This window comes from Protopterus annectens, chromosome 2.part1 (genome assembly GCF_019279795.1).
Source record: "Protopterus annectens isolate FY-2018-M chromosome 2.part1, PAN1.0, whole genome shotgun sequence".
NCBI classification, from domain to species: Eukaryota; Metazoa; Chordata; order Ceratodontiformes; family Protopteridae; genus Protopterus; species Protopterus annectens.
In genome coordinates, this window is record NC_056729.1 from 622,106,510 (window position 1) to 622,130,390 (window position 23,881).

At 41.2% G+C, this 23,881-nt stretch overlaps 1 pseudogene; it reads left to right on the forward strand.

Moving 5' to 3' along the window:
- The first annotated feature begins 22,600 nt into the window (after positions 1–22,600).
- Positions 22,601–23,881, forward strand: part of LOC122794887 — a 199,871-nt pseudogene continuing 198,590 nt past the window's right edge.

Genomic DNA, 23,881 nt, shown 5'->3' on the forward strand with positions numbered 1-23,881 from the left:
TGAGCAGGTCTAGCATCATTGCACTGACCTGCTTCGCTATGTACATTGACATGCAGCTGCCTTTCGGGTGACCACCTCACAACAGGGGGTGCAAGCCACTTATCCCCCCCTCACCCATGTAGAGGAGCTTCTCAGCAGCCTTGTGGCACCTGCCTGCCTACAGCACAAACAACTGGCAGGGCACATTGTGGAGGTGGGTGCCACCAACACATCAGCTGAGGAGCGTGCAGGTAAGGCCCCAGGGAACATCAGTACACCACTCTTGTGTATACATCCGCATCAGTACAGGTACAACATGCAAATCTGAGATGTCATATACATAGTCTGTTGCTGTGTAGTAGTAATAAACAGTCATGCATAAGCTGTAGTATTATGGACTTCTACTGTTGACGTAATGTAATGCTGCACTCACCCTTTACAAATGCCACAGCTGTGGCCACTGACATCAACTTTCTCACACTTTTATGTAGGTCCCTCCAGGATACCACCATGGCAGCAGCCTGTAGCCGGTGAGTATGGTTCATGTTCATGCATGACAATACACTGGGCATGTAATAGCTATGGGATATTCCATGCACACATCTAACACACCTTCCCATACTGCATGCTGTACATGCTCACGTTTTGTTGCTGTAAAATGCATTGCATCACAGTAGAGACCATGCTGGTGTATCGGAAGGGTACAACAGACACATGCAAGATAACTAACATCCTATGATTGTGAAATGTGTCCACAGGGATGAGAAGTATGGCAGGACACACGGCCTACAGTAAGGATATGTGTGAAACAACACCCTCATGGCTGTATCTGCACACAATAAGGTTATGTAACTGTGGCAGACATAACCCTGACCACAAGGCAATAGTGACAGCAGTGTGTGCACTCCAAGGGATGTGCACATGAGTAGACCTTGCAACCATGCATGGTTCTGGGACATGTGTAGGGCACCCCCCCATAGCCATGGTAAGGTCTGGTGGTTGTCAGTGTAATAGCCTTGTACTGGTCATACATGCACTGCTGATGTGATCTGTAAAGCAGACATCAGGCATTCACAAATTATATCTGTTCACATATGATCCCAGGTATGAGTTGCTCAAAGACATAGGGGCTGTGAGCATTGGAGCCGACATAACTGACACAGTACTACATATGCAGCAATTGTTTGTACACCTGTGAGGTACGGTGCACAGTACAAGGCAGGGTGCAGAACAGGTCCACAGTAAGACTTTGTACATGGGTGCAGTGTTAACAAAGGGAAGGCCCATCACCTACCAATGTAGCCCGTGCATCACACACATGTATAATGGCGCTAGCATGACGTCACTATAGTTGCACTGCATGCTGTTGAGCACCATATGAAATGCATGCTGACAGAAGGGATATGAGAGGACTGTGTGTACAAAAGTTGTGCAACCCCACATGTAGGTGTGTGTGTTGATTGTGTCTGTAAGTACAATCTGGTGGAGTGGAGTGTGGTCGATGCATGTCAGATGTGTGTGCACATGTGTGTCTGTTTGTGTGGATGTCCATGTATGCACAGGTGATAGTGGGATTGATCACGTGGCAATACTTATCCTTGGAATTGTGCTGTACGTGTACATGGAGTGACACATGAGACACTAGGACAACCTGTCTGATATGTGAACACAGGACAGCTGATAGCATAACAAGGTCTGTAGCATGGAACATGCATTGGGAGGGAAAGTACATACCAGGATTACACATCATATTACCAGCAGCAGATAGATAACTGGCTACCCACGTATGCAGCACTACAAATGCAATGGGGAATTACCAGAGCACATCAGTGAGTGTATCCAGATATTACTGTTGTCCACATCATGGGTTAATTGTGCAGCAGATGTGGCATGGACTGAGCAAGACTGTAGTATGAGACTCTGGTGTGCGATATATGTAGTGAATGTAGCAGCCCCAACCATATAGGGGCCATGTACACCATGACTGGACATGCACAGGGTAATACTGAATGACAGTAGTAAGGCCATGTACATCCTACTCCACCCAAGTCAGAGAGGTGATGGAGTAACAGGTCATGTGTTGTGATCACACGTGTAGGCATGGAGAGGAATGATATGTTAATGGGTAGTATTGAGTGTATGTTAGCAAGTGCCATGCAGGATGGGGAACATATGTAACTGAATGTGGGACTGTCTGTAAACCAAGGGAAAGTGATGTAGTAAGGTGGCCTGTCAGTGTGTGTGGGTGTACGTGTGTGAGTGCGTGCATGTGTATGTGTGTGTGTGTGTGTGTGTGTGTGTGTGTGTGTGTGTGTGTGTGTGTAAATGGGTGTGCTGTTATGCAATGCTGTACAGGTCTTAAAGTGTGTGTTTGTTTCCCTCACAAGTGGCGAGGTGGGTCAGGGTCCCTCCTGCATGCAAACTGAGGTAGGTGTCAGTACAGACACCGATGATGGTGATGACGGTACTGTTGAGGCACAGGTGGGGTTGTCAGAGGCTGACACTGTGCCATCATGTATCATCACCCTCCTAGCCACCCCAAGCCTGCAGACAGTTACAGTGCCCCTACAAACCCCATCACAAGTGGCCATACCAGAGGGACAGTTGGCGGTTTATGCCAGTGACCAGGAAGGTGTGGTGTCCATGCCAACTGTGTCAGGTCACAGTCGGCATAGCTCTGCTGTGCAGCAGGACACCTCATTGGCAGATGTACCATGGTGCTCATGGGAGGGCTGCTGGTCATCATGCCCCTGGCAGAGGTGCCATAACTGGTACCACCAGGAGCATTTTTCAGGCCGTAATGGAGGCACAGGCACATATGGAAATGTACACCAGACAGGGCCTGAGTCTGCAGAGGGCTGCTTTCTCATCTGTAAGTGGCAACCTCCGTGAACTTGCTGCTGCCCTCCATTAACAGACCGAGGTCATGGATAGATGGTGGGGTGAGATGGTGGGCCTCCTCGACCGTGGTATATCTGTGCATGAACGCATGGTGGGAGTGGTGCGATGGCCACATGGATGTAGGCCAGAAACACCAGCACCTGGTGGTCAACATGGACTTGCCAGGATGCCAAGCCACTCCCGTAGTGGCAGTACCAGCCCCAGCACTCCACCGGGGGTGCTGTCCACACCACATCACAGCAGGCCTCGTGCACGTGGCCCTGGCCAGTCCCAGGCAGGGCATGGTTTCAGCGGACATCTGTCATCATCAGGGGAGAGTAGCACCTCAAGGTCTCTACCCCTGGCAGGCACAGTCAGTATGTCTGTGGCCAGAGGGAGTGAACTGCACACCCTGCCAGGTATGGTCTGCAGCTGTCCAACAACACCCTTATACGGCAGCCACATGGCAGAACTATGTGCATGCATACCCACACACTATGCAACCACACCTAGGGTGACCCTATACCGACAGACACCACATCACCATGCCCCAATCAATGAACTAAACCCCTCACCCACACACAAGGTGACACATGTATGGACCACCCTCGGCCTTTGGCAAACCAGCAACACACCTTGTGCATATGATGATACCTATGCCACATCCCTGTCATCCATAACATCGATGCAGGGACAGGCTAATATGGTTCTGATGCACACGGTGACTGAAACAGAGTGCTGCAATGTACTGCAGTGTCAGATGTTGTCAGGGGTAATGTGTAATGCATACATGTCAAGTAGTGTAGCCATGCAGCTATGATGCATTTCAACTGTTAGTAACACTGATTATCTCCATACTGTTATCCATTTGTGTTGTAGGTGTACATGTGTCAGCAGGAGGATGGTCTGCAGTCATATTCCACAAGGGTATGGCACTGTGGTGACACCATGGCCATGACATATCTGGTGTACAGTTGCACACATGTCACAGGCTTGTATAACAGTTATTGCCTGTGCCACATTGACAGGTGGCCTGCTGGTACATGTACAATCTGCGCCCTTATGTCAACTCATCCACATACACACACATCCTTACTTGGCAGCACTGTGACTAGACCCTTACCTAGGTATGTAGTGCTACTGAACTGTGTGGCTTTCATTGCACACACGACACTACGTTTAGGGTGAGGTGTGTACCAGGTCACATGTTACATGCAGAACATTCACAAACATGTACATTATGGTAATGGGGGATTTTATGTTTGTATATGGAGAATACATAGTGTGTCATACCATCATATACACATTGACTGACACATAACAGGCAGACACACATCGTAGAGACCTGGGTGTATTGTTGCTAACTAACTAGTCCATGTGTCCAATGTATTACAGCTAGGCTGCACAAAGCACATGTGTAACTGGGCTGTATCCTGTTATTAGTTACCTGTATGGATGATGGTGACAGTGGTCACCAGAGAGTGGTATGTGGGACATATACCGGGTGTATCATGGTGTAATGACAGTGTACACAGCACTCACATCCCCCAATGGATATTGTATACACTGGAACTCATCTTGATACTCTGACATGCCCACTATCACACATTGCCTATGACGGAAATGCAACCCATTGCATATCACAACAGTGGTACCACAGGGATATGCATGTAATGCACATGCCACAGGCATAGTAGGTTGTTGCATTGTGATGCCACACCTATGGGCGGCGACAACACTATCTGTACTACTGTGTGACAATGTGTAGTGTAATAGGAGTATGTGACCTCGGAATGGTGTACCCTACAGATATGCAGACATGCACACATACAGACATGTGGAAGACCTCAATGGTATTCCCATCTGTATCCACCCATTTGTACAACACTGTTTTGCTGGTACTGCAACGCACATGTAGCTGTTAGGGAGAGGAGTGTAACAGGCTACATGTCATGTCCAATACAGCAGTGGCCACATCTGACTATGGCAATGGGAGTGGAGGTGGTTGTGAAAGCTGTCATGTAATTTCCAACTACAAGTGTATTAACACACAAACAATGCTATCCTCAGTAATGCACACGTACACATGTCAATACTGTGGTACATTAGCTGCAGGTGATCACAGCTGTGTATCTGGCTATTGGCCATGGAAGGACTGGATGTGTAGGGGTGTGTGTACATTGGTATTATGCCACCTGCCATGTGCCAGCAGGCAATCTATCGACAGATACCAAGTTAGTGACTGGCAGGGTGAGAGTGAAATGCATCAGCCAATCCTCTGGGTGCCTTCTGCACATGGCCACTGAGCTGATCTAATTGACATGTATGCGACATGTATTACAACATATGGTTAGTGTCTGTGATGAAGACCTGTACCCAAGCATGTTCAGTTGACTGTGGTAATGTAGGGTAGGTACCCATGGTATGTGGTCCATACAGGGTGATGTCTCCTATATATGACAGATAGTACATGTCAATCAAGCATATGTTGTCTGTACATATCCCAGCCGCAGACCTGCCATCTGCACATCTGTAGAGGGACTGACAGACACCATATGGTGCTGCTGCACCATCTGTAGTGAGGATGCTTGGCGCAAGGCTAAAACCGTCCCTGTGCTGAGCTTCTTGAATCCAGGGGTATGTATCTCCTTCTTATTTACAATTTGTTCTGAATGTGCTGTAGCTTGAAAAAAAAATGGTTTCAAAATCAACAGAGACTAAGACAAACTTATACAGGAAATCTTGCTGCCGCTGTATAACTCTTATTGCAGAAATGGCTCTTTCTCTTATATCATGGAATTACCAATGTGTGCAAATTGGGATATTGTTTGTATTACTGTACTAGACATTATTTATTTATTTATTTATTTATTTATTTATTTAATTTGCCAGGCAGATAAGATTTTGGCCTATGGACCCTTTTTTAAATATGATTGAGACCACAACAGCAATGGTTTTGTGTGTGTGTGTGTGTATGTGTGTGTGTGTGCATCTGCATGTGTATATATATATATATATATATATATATATATATATATATATATATATACACACACTCGTGTGTGTGTGAGTGTGTGTGTGTGTGTGTGTGTGTGTGTGTGTGTGTGTGTGTGTGTGTGTGTGTGTATGCGCACGTGTGTGTATATGTGGGTGCACGTGTGTGTGTGTCTATGGTTCCCCTTAAATTGCTTGAATACCATGTGGCTCAGCACACAGTTTGGAATAATTTTACTCCAGTAATTTATACTGGAAAGGGAGATACTTTAAAATTTAAAGTCGTCTGAGAAACCACAAATGCATTCTGCTCACATAATGACCAATGACAATTCTAAAGAGAAATTCCTTGCATGATGACCTATAAATAGTTGTAAATATTATAATACTGTTATTGTATTGATTTAAGAAGTCAATACAATAACAGTATTATAATATACAGTTATGTGCTGCAGCACTTAGTGTTGTCGTCTCACAGCAGAAGGCTCTCCTGTTCGATTTTCAGCTGGAGCACCTTCTGTGCAGAGTCTGCATGTCCTCCCTGTGGTCAAGTGAGGTTTAAAGACATGCAGGTAGGTGTGTGCGTGAATGGGTGTGCCTTCTTTGAAGGATGGACATCAGGCTGGCAACTCAGCACTGCAAAAATCCACTGTCAATCATTAGTGGACTGGAGTTCTGCTGTGGCGCCCCTAACTGGGAAAAACTGAAAGAGTGTTGATTTAAGAAAGTAAAAAAAAACTTGCATGCTAATCATCTTTTAAAGAATATGTAATAAATCAAACTGAATTCAAATGAAAATGAACAAGAATACTTTGTATTTTAAAAGGTTGCTATAGTCTTATATTCAGTTTCAAGAGCAAGAGGTAGAAAGAAACACATATGAACCATATGTTTAATTTTACGTTTGTCTATGTATAATAAATTGCACAACCATGTTTATGACTTCAGCATAACATTAAAAAGAGTATTTTGAGCCAAAGAAGTTGAGGATACTGAAACTACAGGTGGTATTTTTAGACTGGGAGTTCACAGCTACGTAGCAGTTATTCGCAATAAGCACTGCTATGAGTGCATGCAAATAAGCTAAGCTCAGAGTATTCAAGATGAATAAGGAAAGGGGAAGGCATTTTGAAAAACCACACCCACTTTAGACAAAAGTGTAAAGTACCTAAAGAAAGCAAAGCATTAAGTACATGCAAAGTACTAAGCTGTCTAATCACAATCCAAAACACCAGAAACAAACTTGGAACAAATGGCCCTCTGAAAGCTGGAAATGCAGGCACCAGAATTGTACTTAAAGGAAAATTCAGTTAAAACTTTTTTTTAAATTACTGCTTGTAGATTTAAAATCCAGTCCTTTTTTTATACCTAAAATGATGAGCATTTTCTTCTTTTTATGTGAAAGACTTCATCAGACATAAAAAGACAAAAGCGCTCATTTTATGTATAAATAAAAGGACTGGATTTTAAATGTATAAGCAATGATTTTAAAAGTTTTTAACTGAATTTTCCTTTACATACATTTCTGGAGCCTGTATTTTCAGTTTACATATGAAGTACTACTAAAAAACCATAGGCTTTGTAATATATGTATACAGACATTGCGGCAAGACATGGGTGATGTGCAGTCTCACCTGAAACACTTTTAAGGCAAGTAGTAGAGTAGGCAGCATTAACTCAATATTTTTAAAAAATAAAGGGAGTTAATATATTTTATATAGGCATATTCTTATTTGGAAAACCTAATGGTTTCATTAAGGAGTGGAAATGAGGAGATATAAAAAGGAGAGACACAACAAAGAGGGAGCCACAGAAGGAACACATCAAGAGGGTTGTACTGGATGAGGTAGGTGATATTTTTTTTGTTTTTATATAAAAGGGTAGTATGGGTGGGAATAAGTAAAAGGATGTAGGTGACAGGATAAGGGAAGCAGGGCTGAGAAAGCGTCAGCCTATTGAGCCTAAAACATTCCATTGCCAGATAGTATGGAAGTGGAGGAGCCTGGTGTTGAGGGGGTAGGGGCCTATATTGGCACGATGGTCAGCACCATCTTAGACAGGAAGGCTTTCACTGGCTGAATGCATCTATCCAAGACCTGCTCCAGCATGTCTTCAATCAATTTTCAAAGCTCTCACTAAATGAGTCTTGCCAGGTTGCCGTGTAAAAGGGTACATGCAGGAGAGGTGTCCCTAGATGGGCAGAGGATAAGAACTCCCTAACCTGGTAGGTACATGCCTGGGCGGCTCCAGAGGATTTTGAATCTTTAAAAAAATGAACATAAATTTTACAGAAAGAAAATGATAAAGCACAAAATAAAGTATAACTAAAATAAGAAAAACAGAAAAGGAAGGGAGACAAAATCAAAAATGCGATAAATTCTCTATCATGAGACACAGCATTCAGTTTCTTACTTTATAGCATTTTTATTGTATTAATTTTTATTGAATTGAAACAAAATGTATGGGAAGTGCTTATGCAGACCTTTGAGTGAAATTGTATGGGGGATGCTTAAGCTTACTTGGCAGGAGATGGGAGATTTGGGAGTTGCAGTGTCAAGTGAATTTGCAGCACACACTTTACTGCACTGGATATTCACTTTAGTGTTTTCTGTCAAGTAGTGATAGCATTTTCATGTTGCAGTCTGCTATACAAATGTAATGATCATATCTATGCCTGATATGCATTTGCTTGCATCACTGCACCAAAAGCACCCATTATAAATACTTACATCTTACAAACTCACTTAAAGACATAATTTTGCACTTATATCCTGACATATCTCTCACTCTTGCTTGCAGTGATATACTAAATGCACTCTAGTGCTTCAATTACTATGATGTATTAATTATTTCTTCAAATGCAGTAATAAAATAAGTTAAAAACAGAATATTGCACTTATATACTGATGTATCTCCCACGCCTGCTTGTAGTAATGTACTGAATTTATGTGTATTAATTATTTAACTATATATACTAAAGAAATCAGTTAAGCACACAATACCATTTACTACTTTATTTATGCTTAGGTTCATAGATTCATAGGTTCATACTAGGCTATCTGCCCTAGGGCATTTATAAGCCTAGCCAGAGTTGTGTGGCTTTCACCACCCCTTAGGTTGAAGAATACTATACCCATTAGTTTGCAGTGCCTCTGTCCAGCAGTGATACAGAGATGATCCCCGGGGTAAACCTACGATCTCCCATCCACTGGTCAAGATTCCTCTTGAACAGAGCCAGCGAGGTGCTCTGTCTCACATGGACCGGGATTCTGTTCCACAGCATAGGGAGTCTTTGGGTGATGAATCTGTCCCTCCAGCACATCCTATTTATATCCGTGTTGAGGTTTAAGTCTCTTGCTCTTGTGGCTCTGGTGGATTTGGATTTTTTGAGGTGGAGCATGTCCATTAATTCCGGGTTGGACATGGCCTTGTATGTCAGGCACAGGTCACCTCTGAGCAGACGGTATGCGACTGAATAGAGCTGGAGTTTCTTCAGTCGGGCAGCATATGACATATTTTTGAGCCCCTTTATCCTTTTGGTGAGGAACTTTTGGGGTTTTTCCAATTGCTGCAGGTGTAGGGTAAGATACATTCCGAATGGGGCATTGTACTCAATCATTGGTCTGATAAGTGAAGAGTACAGGGGAACAATGACCTCCCTTGATCTGGATGTGAATCCTTTCATAATCAGGTGGGCAATGTAGAAGGTCCTCCTAACCACTTTGGCAATGTGAGTGTCAAAAGAAAGGTTACTGTCAACTTGGGTCCCCAGGTTCCTGATAACCTCTTCTGTGCTTAATGGATTGCCACCTATGTGGTAACTTGGGGTTACCTTGTTTTTACCAAAGGGTATGACTATACATTTTTTGGTGTTTAGCTTAAGGCCATGGCACTGCCACCAGTTATCCATTTCTATGAGACCTCTCTGAAGGATATCTGTGTGTGATGGATTTTCAACTATGGCGCCCAGTTTGCAGTCATCTGCAAACTTTGTCAGCCACAATCCTCCTATGTTTGCCTGCACTTCTGAAAAGTAGATGCCGAACAAGAGGGGGCCCAGGACTGAGCCCTGTGGGACACAGCTTGTGACCGGCTTGGAGTCTGACATGGCACCAGCAACTCTAACCCTGTGGGTTCTGTCCTTGAGCCAGTTTGCAACCCATCTTGTGACATATGGGTTTACATTTAAGCTGGTGAGCTTTTCCATGATACTCAAGTGGGGTATTGTGTCAAAAGCTTTTGCAAGGTCAAGGTAGGCTGTGTGAACTGCCTTACCCTCATCAATGGCCTTGGTGACTGTTTCAAAAAAGTCGACCAAGTTCAAGAGGCATGATCTGCCCTTGACAAAGCCAAATTGGGTAGGATCCAATGTCTGTAGGTCCCCTATGTCTTTATTTATGAGTTCCATTATGATCCTCTCCATAGCTTTGCAGACCAGGCTTGTTAAGCTTATGGGGCGGTAATTACCAGGGTCCGTAGAAGCACCGCCTTTGTGGAGTGGGACCACAGTTGCCGTACGCCACTCTTTGGGTATGTATCCTGTGGTAAGGCTAAGATTAAACAGCAGCCTTATGTGTGGGTTTAGTTCCTCATTGAGTTCGTGTAGCACACAGCTGGGGACACCATCCGGTCCCATTGATGCTGTGTTTTTAGCTTTAGAGAGAGCAGCTCTCACCTGGGCATTTGAGATGATTGGGAGGCTACACTCTGCTGGGATAGATATTTCTCCTTTTGGGGGGTGGGAGGGGAGAAATTTGCACTGAACCTGTCTGCCAGTATGTTTGCAACGTCTGTGGGTCCAGTGATTTTTGTATCATTTTGGACTAATTCTGAGCATATCTGGGAGTTTCCACCCAGGTTTCTAACATAGCTAAGGAAGGCCTTATGATTGTCTTTTGAGTCCTTGGCGATTTTTCTCTCAAAGTTGGCCTTGGATGATTTTATGAGTGATCATAGTTTTTTACTAGTATTGATCAGAGTTGTCTTCCCTTTTAGGGATTTTGCTCTATCTTGTAGTAGCTTTCTCCTCTTGTTGTAAAGTTTGTTTATGGCTGGGGTCCACCAGACTGGGCGCTTGCCTTTGGTGGAAAGGGTCTTGATTTTATTTGGGATTGCTTGATCCATGCAATCCTGGAGGTGCTCATAGAAAGCATTTGTAAGGGATTCAGCAGCGTGGGTTGTGGTTTCCACTGGCTCGGGGGCCTTGAAGGATACCACACCAGTCTTAAGAAGTGTGAAGTTGGCTTTTGAGAAGTTCTTCACTGTGGTCTTTTTTGTTGGGGGTGGGGGCAGGATGTGGATCTCCAGTGAGATTAGTTTATGGTCTGATCTCACCAATGAGGGATATACTTTTGATGTGGAGCATTTTGTCCCCATGTTTGTGATGATCAGGTCTAGTATATTTTCACCTCTTGTGGGAATGGTGACCAGTTGTTCCATAGCATTTGAGTTTATGAACTCCAGGAACCTTTGGGCTAGGGTATTGGAGCTTGAGTAATGCTCCCAGTCTATGTTTGGGTAGTTGAAGTCACCCAATATGATGGTGTTTGGAGAGACATTTATACTCTCCAGTGTCTTCAGGAAGGCTTTGTGGGGTTCCTGAGTTTGAGAGGGTGGCCTGTAACATGCTACAAACTGTAGAGCAGTTTTGCCTATGGTTAATTGCACCTAAATGGTCTCTGATGCTTTGTGCATTGCCACCAGCCTGGAGGTGTGGGTATCCTTGATGAATATGGATACATCCCCTCCTTTTGTGGTATGGTCCGGGTTTTGGGGCCGGAACACATGATATGAGGTAAAACCTGATAGTGCCGGGGTGCTCTCAGGAGCCTTGAACCAGGTTTCAGTCACAGCACAGACATCGATGTTCTCCATACTGAGGAGGGCTTCGAGGGCATGCATCTTGAGATTTAGACTTCTGGCATTGAGCAGCATTACCCTTAGTTTTTTTCCATTATTGTTTTCTAGGGCGGTGGGTTTAGAATTTGAGCCTTGTCTAAAAAAGGCACTATGGGGGTGGCAAGAGCCTTTGCCAATATCCGGAAACCCAGGGGTGACAGGTGCAAGCCATCCCTTGCAAAGCAGCGTGGCTTGTCAAGCATGTCATCCCAGGCAGACAGACATTGGATCCCCTTAGAATGACACCAAAAATTCAGCCAATTATTAAAACTGATCATTTTGTCTCTGTCTTGTGGCATCATTCTTGGTGAAGGTAGGATATTGCTCAGGGTCAGGGTCATACCAGCCTGGGCTACATAATCTGAGAGCTCCTCTATGTCTCTTTTCATGTAGTCCAGGGAGGTACATCTCAGGTCATTCACACCAGCATGGACAATGACTGAGTCATACTTGTACTTGCTGTGGAGTGACCTGAGTGCTTGTGTTATGTGGCGGATTCTAGCGCCCGACAGGCAGCTTACTTTGACCCTCTCCTTGTTCAGTCTGGTGAGTGGGACGTCAGTGTGTCTGACTATGGAGTCACCTATGACAAGTGTGTCTGGCATTGTGTTTGGCCTTAAGGGCTGTGACTGATTTGCACACTGACTTTGTGATCTATGTGTTGCTTGTGTTATGTCATGAGGTGGCAGTTGTTTGGGTGTCTGCTTTGGAGGCCTCTGCTGTTTTGGTAGATTTTTGATCAGTGCCTCCGAGTATGTCTTTGTGTGTTTATGTGTTTGATTTGTAGTTGTGATAGTTCTATGTGAGACTGGGTTTATGGTGTGTGTGGTTACCTTCTCCTCCTGTCTGGTTTTGCCAGTCCTGAGTTGAGAGAGCTCAGCCTCCAGTTTGGCTATATAGTTGCATCTCTCGCATGTATTTGTGTTTTGTGGGAGGAGTAGAGGTTGTCTGTGTACATGAGGCAATTGTAACATTGCCTCAATATTCCTAGATTCACCAGCTGAGCAGCAGAAGACGCTAGCAACTGACCCTTTGACATGCTAGAAGAAATGAAAAAGTTTGCTGTGTAACTGAGTCAGAAAGGACCTATAGGGAAGTGGGTACTCAAGGGGGTTTTAAGCTAGTGAAGTACTTTGTATAATATAGAAGTGCTTTACCTGACTAAAAAATGCTTTAGGAACAAGTGCTGAGCTTTACAGATAGAAAATCGACTGTTTAGATTACAAGTAGAGCAGTTCTAAGGGAAAAAATGAAGAGCAGACTTTACAGAGCCAGAAATAGTTTAACCTTGTTTAACCGGCACTGCCCGATGGTGCTCTAGTGGTAACTCCGCGCTAAATCGCGCTAAATGCAGAAAAGGCAATAAGTCAGTAGTACAGGCTAGCACACTTTAGTGGGCAGCCAAACAATTAAATTAAACAGCAAACAAACACTTTTCGACTTGAATTAGACTAATTTCGACTAAAATGTACTTTTAAGTGCAGATAATAAAAAATGCAGTAAATAACTATGAAAACAGTTAAAGCTTGCTCTAGGTAAGCAGTAGAAGGTAAAACAAATATAAAAAACAGCAGGATACTTAATCAGGAAAGCAGTCACTTTTTCAGTTCTCTGTAGCCAGGAAGACTCAACAGGACCACGTGGAGCTGTGTCTGAGCAATATGGCTTCAAAATAATGCCATAGGCAGATTTTAACCAGGGAACTTCAAAAGAGCTAGAAATGGTCCAAAATGACCAATTACTACAGCTTCTTGTGCTGAGGTCACTTCCCTCAAGGACAGGTAGGCTATTCAAGGCTCCCCACTCCCACTGGTGAGCTAAGAACCTTCCTTCTATCCATGTAAGGCAAAGGACAACACAGGAACTACAACACAGCCCAGGATACAGCAAGGCCTGTAAACTGGTCTAACTAGTTTAGGAGAGGCAGGAAAACAAGGAATATTTTTTTGATTTTTTTTGTTTTTAAATAGAAACACACAGAAATGCAGAAAAGGCAATAAATCAGTAGTACAGGCTAGCACACTTTAGTGGGCAGCCAAACAATTAAATTAAACAGCAAACAAACACTTTTCGACTTGAATTAGACTAATTTCGACTAAAATGTACTTTTAAGTGCAGATAATAAAAAATGCAGTAAATAACTATGAAAACAGTTAAAGCTTCCTCTAGGTAAGCAGTAGAAGGTAAAACAAATATAAAAAACAGCAGGATACTTAATCAGGAAAGCAGTCACTTTTTTTCAGTTCTCTGTGGCCAGGATTCAACCAGTCTGACCTTTCATCTTTCCTGCCATCACCTATTATAGGAGATTTCTTCCTCAGCTATAAAGGGAAGACATTAGATAAATCTTGTTTACCTGTATTTCAACTTTTTTTCCCTTTACATTACTTATATAAATACTAACTATTTCTAAGGCATTACATGCATTGTGCTAAAATATATGTTCATATCTGAATTCTCATACTTTGCTAATCATCACTTTTCTGCAAGCTATAAACAAATTGGTAGACTTTTGCTAGAATTGATTTTGTAAATATGCTTTACATGCAAGTCTGTGAAGTTTGTTTAGCCAGAAGATACACACGTGCGCGTGCACACACACACACACACACACACACACACACACACACACACACACACACACACACACACACACACACACACACACACACACACACACACACACACACACACACACACACACACACAACTGTAGTAAGTCATGGAAGTTTTAATTTCCTTAGCTTTACAAAAGTGTGTGCTTTGATAGTTTTCTTCCTTAAGAATTTCAAGAATATAAGGGAATGATTTACAACTGTATGCAGGTGTAATGCAGAACTAATAATACTGGCCATTTCTCAGAAAAGTATGTGCTGTGCTGACACTGCAACTCTCACCCCCCCCCAGTCTCCACTCTGACGAGGGTGTAGTACATGACTGAGTTCAGTCATCTTATTTGTGTAATTATTATTATATAATAAATCACTGTCTTTTACAATAAATATACTAATAAAGTGTGGGGAGTACCTTCTGTGTGGAATCTGCATGTCCTCCCCGCGGTTGGATGGGCGTTCGAAAGACATGCATAATGGCCATGCCTTTGTTGAAGGTTGAATGTCGAGCTGGCACCTCGGCGTTCATGAAAAAATCTACTACCAATCATTAGCGGACCGGAGTTCTGCTGTGGTGACCCCTAACCAGGAAAAGCCGAAAGACTCAACATACTAATAAATAATTTTCTGGCCTACACAAACTATCTACATGTAATTTAACTACTACCTAAGGTAATGCACTGCGAAATGAAAATATGTGGAAATGCAAACTTGTTTTTGCTTCTGTGTAAGTACATGAACAAGAAGTAAGTATACTCATGCAGATGCACAACTGTGATTTACAGACATATTTATGCAGATTATTGTGTTATGTGAACCTTGGCTTGATGACTGACACCCCAACCCTCTGTTCAAAAATGAGAAAAGGGGGATATGAATGGATGGATGTTACATTTGTATTTATACAATTATGTTAGTGGATAAACATTCCATATATTTGTGTACGGAATCTTTATTGTATAGGCCACTTTTCCCTAAATTACTTCTGCACACACTATGAATAGGGGTTGGGAGGGTGGCCTACTGGTTAAGGTGTTTGCCTTACAAACACAGGGTTTGAGTCTCACAAGGGATAATTGGCTAGGCTTACAATGGCTCACAAGGGCAGCTAACCTAGTACTAACCTATGAACCTATGAATCTGTTAACTCTTCTGACTTCACTGTCTTCCTGATTCTATACCCTCTAACTACTATCCAAACAAATGTAATCACAAGCTGTATAATATAATTTCAAATATAGCTATAGTACACATTACAATAAATTTACTGGCTCTTATCGGTAAAACCTTCTTCTAAACTGTATAAGTTTTTTACCTTATAATCTTTAGTTTTAGTTCATACCTTTTAAGAAATAGCTCACTATACTTTGAACCTTCTACTTGATGAAATGATACAATTTCTATATGTATTTTACATAACCTGTAACATTCCTGTTTCCCACTATGCTAGCATACACTGCATAATTTGACTCTTGTCTCTTTTGTATGTGGAGCTTTTTTCCCCAGACCACTGCTGAAAATGGGCTTATACCCAATCAGACTTTCCCAGTAAGCAAATGTAAAGTAAGATAAATAAATAAAATGAATATATAAATTAATATATATATATATATATATATATTGCTCTGTGTACAGAGAGGTTTATGCTTTCTTTTGCTTCATTGTAACAACATTAGAGATACATTTTTGCAAGTACACATATTTATTCTAGCAATTACCTCCAATTATGCACCCTTCTTATAGTTTATTTTTTAAAACCTATGCTTAATACAGCACTCTCCAACAACAAAAAATAATACTTACAATAGAAATCTGGCCTTCTCACTGCTACCTGGTCAACCCAGTCAGCCAATTGGTTGGACCTATCTTCTTTAGGTCATTGTACCTTGACCTCCTAGTTGGCTGGAGCAAGTGATCCCTACCAGGGAGGGCAGGTGCTTACCCAACTCCTGCCAGATGTCAATCTTTTTCCATTCACGTCTTCTTGTGCACTCCTGAATTGTATCCAGATATGACTCTATAAGAAGGTGGTACATTATCAGGTTTTATTTACCTGATCAGCTTGGAGTGTGGCCTTGTGCTTTCACAGGTCTTGGCCTCATTCAAAATGTCAGAACCAGGATGAAGAAAGTATGAGTAGTTCTGTATTTTACAGGTTTAAAACCATTCCCTCTGGGGTATTTTACTACCTTAACCCAATCCAGATAACCAGCAGGGGCATTACATCAGATACTGTTATTATTGGGCCATTACATCAGATACTGTTATTATTGGCAAGTCTTAATACAAATAACCAGCAGGGGCATTACATCAGATACATCAGATAATGTTATTATTGGCAAGTCATAATCCAGATAACCAGCAGGGGCAATAGGCCAGGTACTGTTATTATTGGCCAGTCTGGTTTAACCAAAAATACTTTATCAGATGCATGTTTTTTTTTTTAAGGAATACATTCGCATTTCATTTAAGCAGTACATAAGAAACAGTACGCAATCATTTTTCTTTGTATTACTTATAATTCCTACAGCTGATGTGCATTGGCTTATCTATTTTTTTGAAGTATCACACCTGAATATCATTTATTCATACATTATAGCACCAGTAATTTTTTTGGTGGGTGCATAAATACATATTTCTATGTCTGTATTTATCAACCTTTATTTAGTGTTGAATGATTTGAGGTGAGAAGGTGTGCCAGATTGTCAGAGTATGTTGGAGGGGCAAAGATTACACTTCTTGACTATGCAAACTATAATAAACATAACTACATTTTTTCCTGAATATATTAAACTTTGAGCATATCTGAGGTTAGTCACATATTCCTGCACCATGCTGTGAACTGCTGAGGAGTGCTACAGACTCTGCCACTGTTGACTGCACATTCACGTGAGCAGAAGGCTTAGTTCACAAGCCATTGAGAATGGCTTACATGTGTAAGTGGCCGTACTTGTTCATGTATTACTGCAATTCATAGAGATAAGTGTCAATGGTCCTAATCTGCATATAAAACATGTAGATGGAAATAACTTTATGTGAATTATTTGAATGCTGCCATTTTAACTCACAATTACTCAATAGGCAACAAATTACGTTGAAAACTGCAGACTTCATACCATAAGAAAACCTAACAAAAATATTAAAAAATGAATAAGAAACACCTCAAAATGATGTAACATTTTTGAATTACCATGAAGAAATTTTTATTTTACTGATATGACAGGTATATTATTATTGCTTTAATGAATAGAGTAACACTGTCATTTAAGTGGAAAATCATTTCAGCAGCTGTGGGAAATGATTAGTAATAACTAATAAAATCATTTACTTTGGTGTCATTTAGCAATTGTGCATACCTATGAGTTTTACTTGCAGAGTGCTGAAACAGATTGTATCTTTGGCTAAACATGCATGTGTCATTACTTGACGATTTCTGAGTGTGACTGAAGCATGAAAAATGATAGTGTCATGAATATATCAAAAGGGTAGGAGGTAGAAGAATTATGAATTTGTTAAAAAGTGACTGTATTACAGCTGGGAATGATGCTGCAGACATTAGCATAGCACATCTTTGATTTGTTGGACTGAGATGTTGCATGTATATATAATTATAGGGTTTGTGCTTACATTTTTTATAAGAGGATGAAAGGCAGACATGTTCATTGTTCTGCTGTTTAACAGATGATTACATCAATTTTTATTTTGTTTCTGTATGACTGTGGCCTTTTTTCATGTGAAGTAATAATGCAAAACTAGGGATCAAGGCAGAGAAAGGACAACTTCAGCTATGAAGAAAATCATATCCTCGTGGTAGACCTTAAGACATATATCAGATGACTGGAAAGGGGGGTGGGGGGCAAACAAGCTGAGAAGACAAAAGCTTGGAAAAAAGTTGTGGTGATATTAATGCAGTGGGTGGCAGAAGCTGCACATTAACGCAGTGCAAACAAGGGCAAATGATATTTTATGATATGCTAGAAACAAGCCAATGCAGAATGCAATTGCCCATGCCAGTACCGAGGGGTCTCCAACCATTATCAAATTAAACACCAGATGAGGAATAACCTCCTCTCCATCTATGAGGATGACCATGACACAAAAGATAATGGCACTAGAATAATCAGAGGAGGTGGTGTGGTCACTGGCTACTATCTATGTTTGCAGCAGTAAAACTTGTATGTGCAGGAAGGTTGATTTAAAAACAGTAACATATATTTATATAGAAAACTGAAAGCTGATATTAAATTAAACACATGACAATTATTATTAATAGGTGAACAATCTACAGCTGCACAGAATAATAATGAAGGTAGTGTGCCTGTACTAGTACTGCTTAAAACCACAAGTTGCTGCTGAAAGAAATCTGTTTGACATAACATAAGATTGCAGTCAATTAAACTAATGCTGGGTGCATAACAATTCTTACAGCTGGCAGCTACATGCAACCTTAAAGTAGTAATAGATAAGATTTTATGGTAACAGAGTAGTGAACAAATTACAAATTAAAAATTAGTATTATACTAGGTAAACAAACACTTCTGTCACATCACCCTCACCACTGCACAAATGTTGATATGTTTTTTGTTTCTGGAGTCACAAATTATTGTGTATGACAAAATAATGTAATTTGATGTAGAGTAGCTCAACACATAACATGCTTTAGTCTGAGACAACATTGCATAATATAAAAAACAATATGGTACATGTTCATTCAAATGCAAAGTATAAACTCATATTAAATACTGAATTAATAGTTTTTAATAATTATACCACTTGAGGGCATTCAATATGTACATACTTAGGTAAAAAAAACTCAGTAGAATTTATTGTGTAAAACAGTTAAAATTATAATTATTCCTTATGTGACACATTACTACATCACTGAACAGGAGTCATTGAACACCCCAGAATGTCTTTTATAAACAATAATATGAGTAGCTGTATATAAAAAAAATAAAAATAATAATTATTATTATTATTATTATTTAAAGATAATAAGGTATATCAGATGCACAGTAACAGTAGAATATGCACCACATAGTACAGCCCACAGATATTACTGCCTGCATCAATTATACTCTGCATTTTTTACAATAAAAGAAACACTAACCTGAATGTCATGGTCTATAGTGTTGGATTAGATGCTGCCTCTTTTTCTTCACAGCTGTAAGCTATGCATGAGCTTGTCACATGGGCTCCCTTACTTATACTGCAGACTTGTCATCATTAATTGTAGTGGGACTAGAACTGGGAGCTGCACTTGCAGCATAGGTCACTTCACCACTAGACTGCCGTCTGATCATGTTATGCAGAATGCAATATATAGTGAATATCCTGCATGCTGACACTAAGTCATACTGAAGTGTATCCCCAGACTCATCCAGGTACCTAAAAGGACTCTTCAGTTGGCCAAAGACCCTCTCAATGGCAATATGGGTCTGTGAAAGAGATATGTGATAGGTGTTGCCTGCAGTTCCATTTGGATTTCTCATTGGTGTCATGAGCCATGGCTCCAGTGGATATCCAGAAAGACAATAAAAAAAGTCAGAGAGACAAAAAAGGGAGAGGGAGTAAAAATAAAGAAAAAGTGGTTTAGTATTCAGCAATATATTTTACCATGAATGCCTACTGAGAAACAATAGAAAACTGAAAAAAATATCTTTCCACTTACCAACAAGATGACTACTGGGCATCCAATCATGCAGAAGAGGTGGTAGAGTGAGATAGTCTGCCAGACATGAGAATCCTGTGCACCACCAGGATGTTAGGCACAGACACTGGTGATGCACCTCCATGCATAACACACCACAGGGCAGTTAATGGAGTGGTAGTCCTTCCTACTGCTGTACCAGTCCAAAATACCCCACTGTGAACTGGAAGCTATATTGCAACATAGATGCAATCTGTTACACTGAGTACCTTAGGGAAACAATCCACTCCATAAAAGGTATGCATAGTCCTGGCTCTGTCCTGAGTTGATATTAGGAAATAGATGTACTGATCCACCAAGGGCACATCCAAGAAATGCTGCAGTATCCTCAAGGCAGAAACTGTGAGATCCCCAGTGTGGCGCCAGGTTTGTCTCTGGAAAGTCCCCATGTCAAGTATAATAAGGGCTGTACATACCTTAAAATACACAGGGATAGAAGTCCATGCATTCCTCCAGCACCCCTTGGGGGGTCATACAGACATATTCACTAAGCCCTTGTAATTTTCTTGTCCACTCTGAACCTGTCAAGTATCTCCTGATTATTAAAATTATAATGAGTTACTCTTTACCTATATCATTGTCTTCTTGGCCAGCAAGCATCACTGGGGCCAAGTGGTTTGGGCTCACCCAAGACCTGCAACTCACACCTGGGGATAATAAGGTTAGCAGTAAGTGACAGTATTTTCATGGACCACAAAGTAAATAGGATCGGTAAGACTATCCTTTTAAAATGTATATGCTGATGGTGTGAAAACTGAGAAAAATCACTATAAATAGCAAATAGGTGAAATAATGCTTCATTAGCATGTGCTGGGTAACATCATTCCTCATTTACATCTCATTATGCATTGATTAATTTATGCTCATTCTCAGCCCCATGCATTAGCATATGTGACCTCTATAAATCATGGCTTAGCTGCGTTTCTATGCAGACAGCTCAGATAGCTTTAACACATCTGCATAATGACTACTAGTTAGAATTGGGGATTCCACTTCTACAAAGGTGCCAGTCAGAAGTGGAGTCCCTCAAGGATCAGTCCTTGGACCGCTCCTTTTTGGCATTTACTTCTCAGAAGTGAAGGCCAGTGTCAGTGGTCTCTGGCTGACTAAATCTGCAGATGATTGCAAATTAGGAGCTGTCATTGAATCCCACACTCACACAAATGTTCCACAGGAGGGGCTGACACAGACAAACAACTGGTATCAGAGCAATGGACTAAAACTAAATGCCAAGAAATGCATAATAGTATCCTCCAGGAAGTCATCCATCCCTGGTAACTATCATATTGACAACACACCCCTTAGAACTGACCCAGTAGTCAGGGACTTAGGGACACACATAGATAATAATCTAGCCTTTGATCATCATGTGTTTACAGTGGTGAGGAAATCATTCTGTGTTGTGCAACTTATAAACAAAGGTATGGCATCTAAGTCCAAGGAAGTCATTGTTCGACTGTATTCAGCATTCATCAGACAAATCATTGAGTACAATTCCCCCTTTAGTATGTACCTAACCAGGCATATCCAACAATCAGAATGTCCACAGAGGTTCCTCACTAAAAGAATACAGGGCATAAGTAATATATCCTATGCAGACCACCTCAAGGCCCTATCTCTGTATTCTGTCTCCTACAGGCTTTTGAGGGGAGATCTATGCCTGGCATACAGGACATTGCCAGACCCTGGTATACAGGGCATTATCAGACTCCAATCTAATGGACTTCCTGCATATCCACAAAACAAACAGCACCAGAATTACTCATTCTAAAGACTTAAACCTTGCCTGTGATATAAATAGGAGGGATAGGTATGTATCTCAGTGACTACTCCATCTATGGAACAGGCTCCCCATCCATGTGAAGCAGAGTTCCTCCCTAAACCAATTCAAGTGCAACTTGGACAATTGGATGGGAAACAGGAAATTCATCCCTGGTTTGGCACCCATGTCTCTAATGGACAAAGGTAACCTGTAAATGGTTAATCTTCCAGGCCCATGCTTGCACTTATCAAGGGTATCAGAACTTGTCAGAGATTTGGATTGGAGGACTAGGCTTAAAAAGACCCCTGTGGTCATTAGCCTAGTAAACACCTGTGAACCTATGAATAACACCCTACATTTCTTAATTTGCAGGAGTGAAAACTACATTTATTCAATGTAAACCTGAATGTATAGCTTGTACTGAATATAAAACGTTAGTAAACTTATAGTTAGTTTGCACCATAAAACAGATTGTTTACTTTCAAAAAAGACTGGTGTATTTATGTAGCATTACAATTCAACAGACTATGTTTCCTATGTTAATAATTATTGTTGTTTTTTTTCACCTTTTTACAGATCAGTTATGGAGCAATGCATACATCTTTAAGCAACAAGAATCTTTTCCCTTCTTTTCTGCGTACAATAACTAATTATCTTTTCCCACATAGTTGTATAGCTAAGTTGATATTACATTTTGGATGGACTTGGGTAGGAATAATAACCACAGATAATGAAATTGGCGAGTTTGGTGGACAATATTTAAAAATGGAGATTTTAAGATTGGGTACCTGTATTGATTTTATGGAAAAAGTTCATGTTCAACATTCTAAGGAAAGACTTCTGAAAACTATTGAATTAGTCAAAAGCTCTACAGTAAATGTTGTCATTCTGAACAGTGATGAAATTCATGCTCAACCATTCATGGAGGCTCTTTCTACACATAATGTTACAGAGAAAGTGTTGATATTAACAGCTGTCTTTACAATCTCTCCAGGACTTGTAACAAATGAAGCAAGAAAGACAATGAACTGTACTCTAGGGCTGGCTCCATTCTCTGGTACCATACCTGGATTTAAAGACTTCCTACAAAGACTAAACCCTATAGTATCTTTTAATGACATCTTTATCAAAGCATTTTGGAAGAATGTGTTTGGTTGCAGTTGGCAACAGAATTCCAGTATTCATTCAATGACGGCAAATAACTTGAACAATGAAAATGTGTTTTGCACAGGCCTGGAAGTGATAGATCAATCCATTTTAAACTACTTTGAGTTAAATGACCTTAGTTTTACATACCATGTCTACACTGCAGTTTATGTATTTGCTTCTGCGCTTAACAGCATAATTTCCTGTAGGCCTGACAATGAAACATTAACCTCTGGATACTGCAGTAGAACTGATGACATGCAGCCATGGCAGGTATGATACCACTGTACCACATATCTAATATAATGTGGTGCTACAGAGATATCCATAGTAGTACACTCTAACTGTACCCCAGTTTTAACAGTATAATGTTTGGCGTTAACTGTAACAGAGAAGTATATTTGTTCAATTTTTATGAAGACAAAGTTCTGCAGATGTGCATGTCTTATTAAAGCATGTTAATTTATATCTGCTTCCATGGAATAGATGGCAGAGTCCTGACTATGCACCTGGTGACAATGGTTTAGTTAGCAGCCCAGTCACAACTGCAGCCAGGTAGAGAGAAAAATGGGTATAGCCTATTTGCCTCTCCTGGGAAGTTGGGAAGTTTGTTTCTACTCATCAGCACACTGTCTCAATGTCATCTCTCTGCTGGAGCCTAGAGAAATCACTGCTAATGTTTCTTGTGGGGTGGAGGGCATAACTTCTTGGATGGAATGGTCCTTGTGAAGGTGACGGGAGGGTCACTGTGGTCAGCCCATTGCACACCCCTCCCTGGCACTTTGCAGGTCTGTGCAGGGATTAGGCTGCATAAGAAACCCCAACCCATAATGGATGCTTCTATGATGGCATCTTCTAGCCAAACCTCACCCCGATGATGGGGCGAATTAGACGATTGGT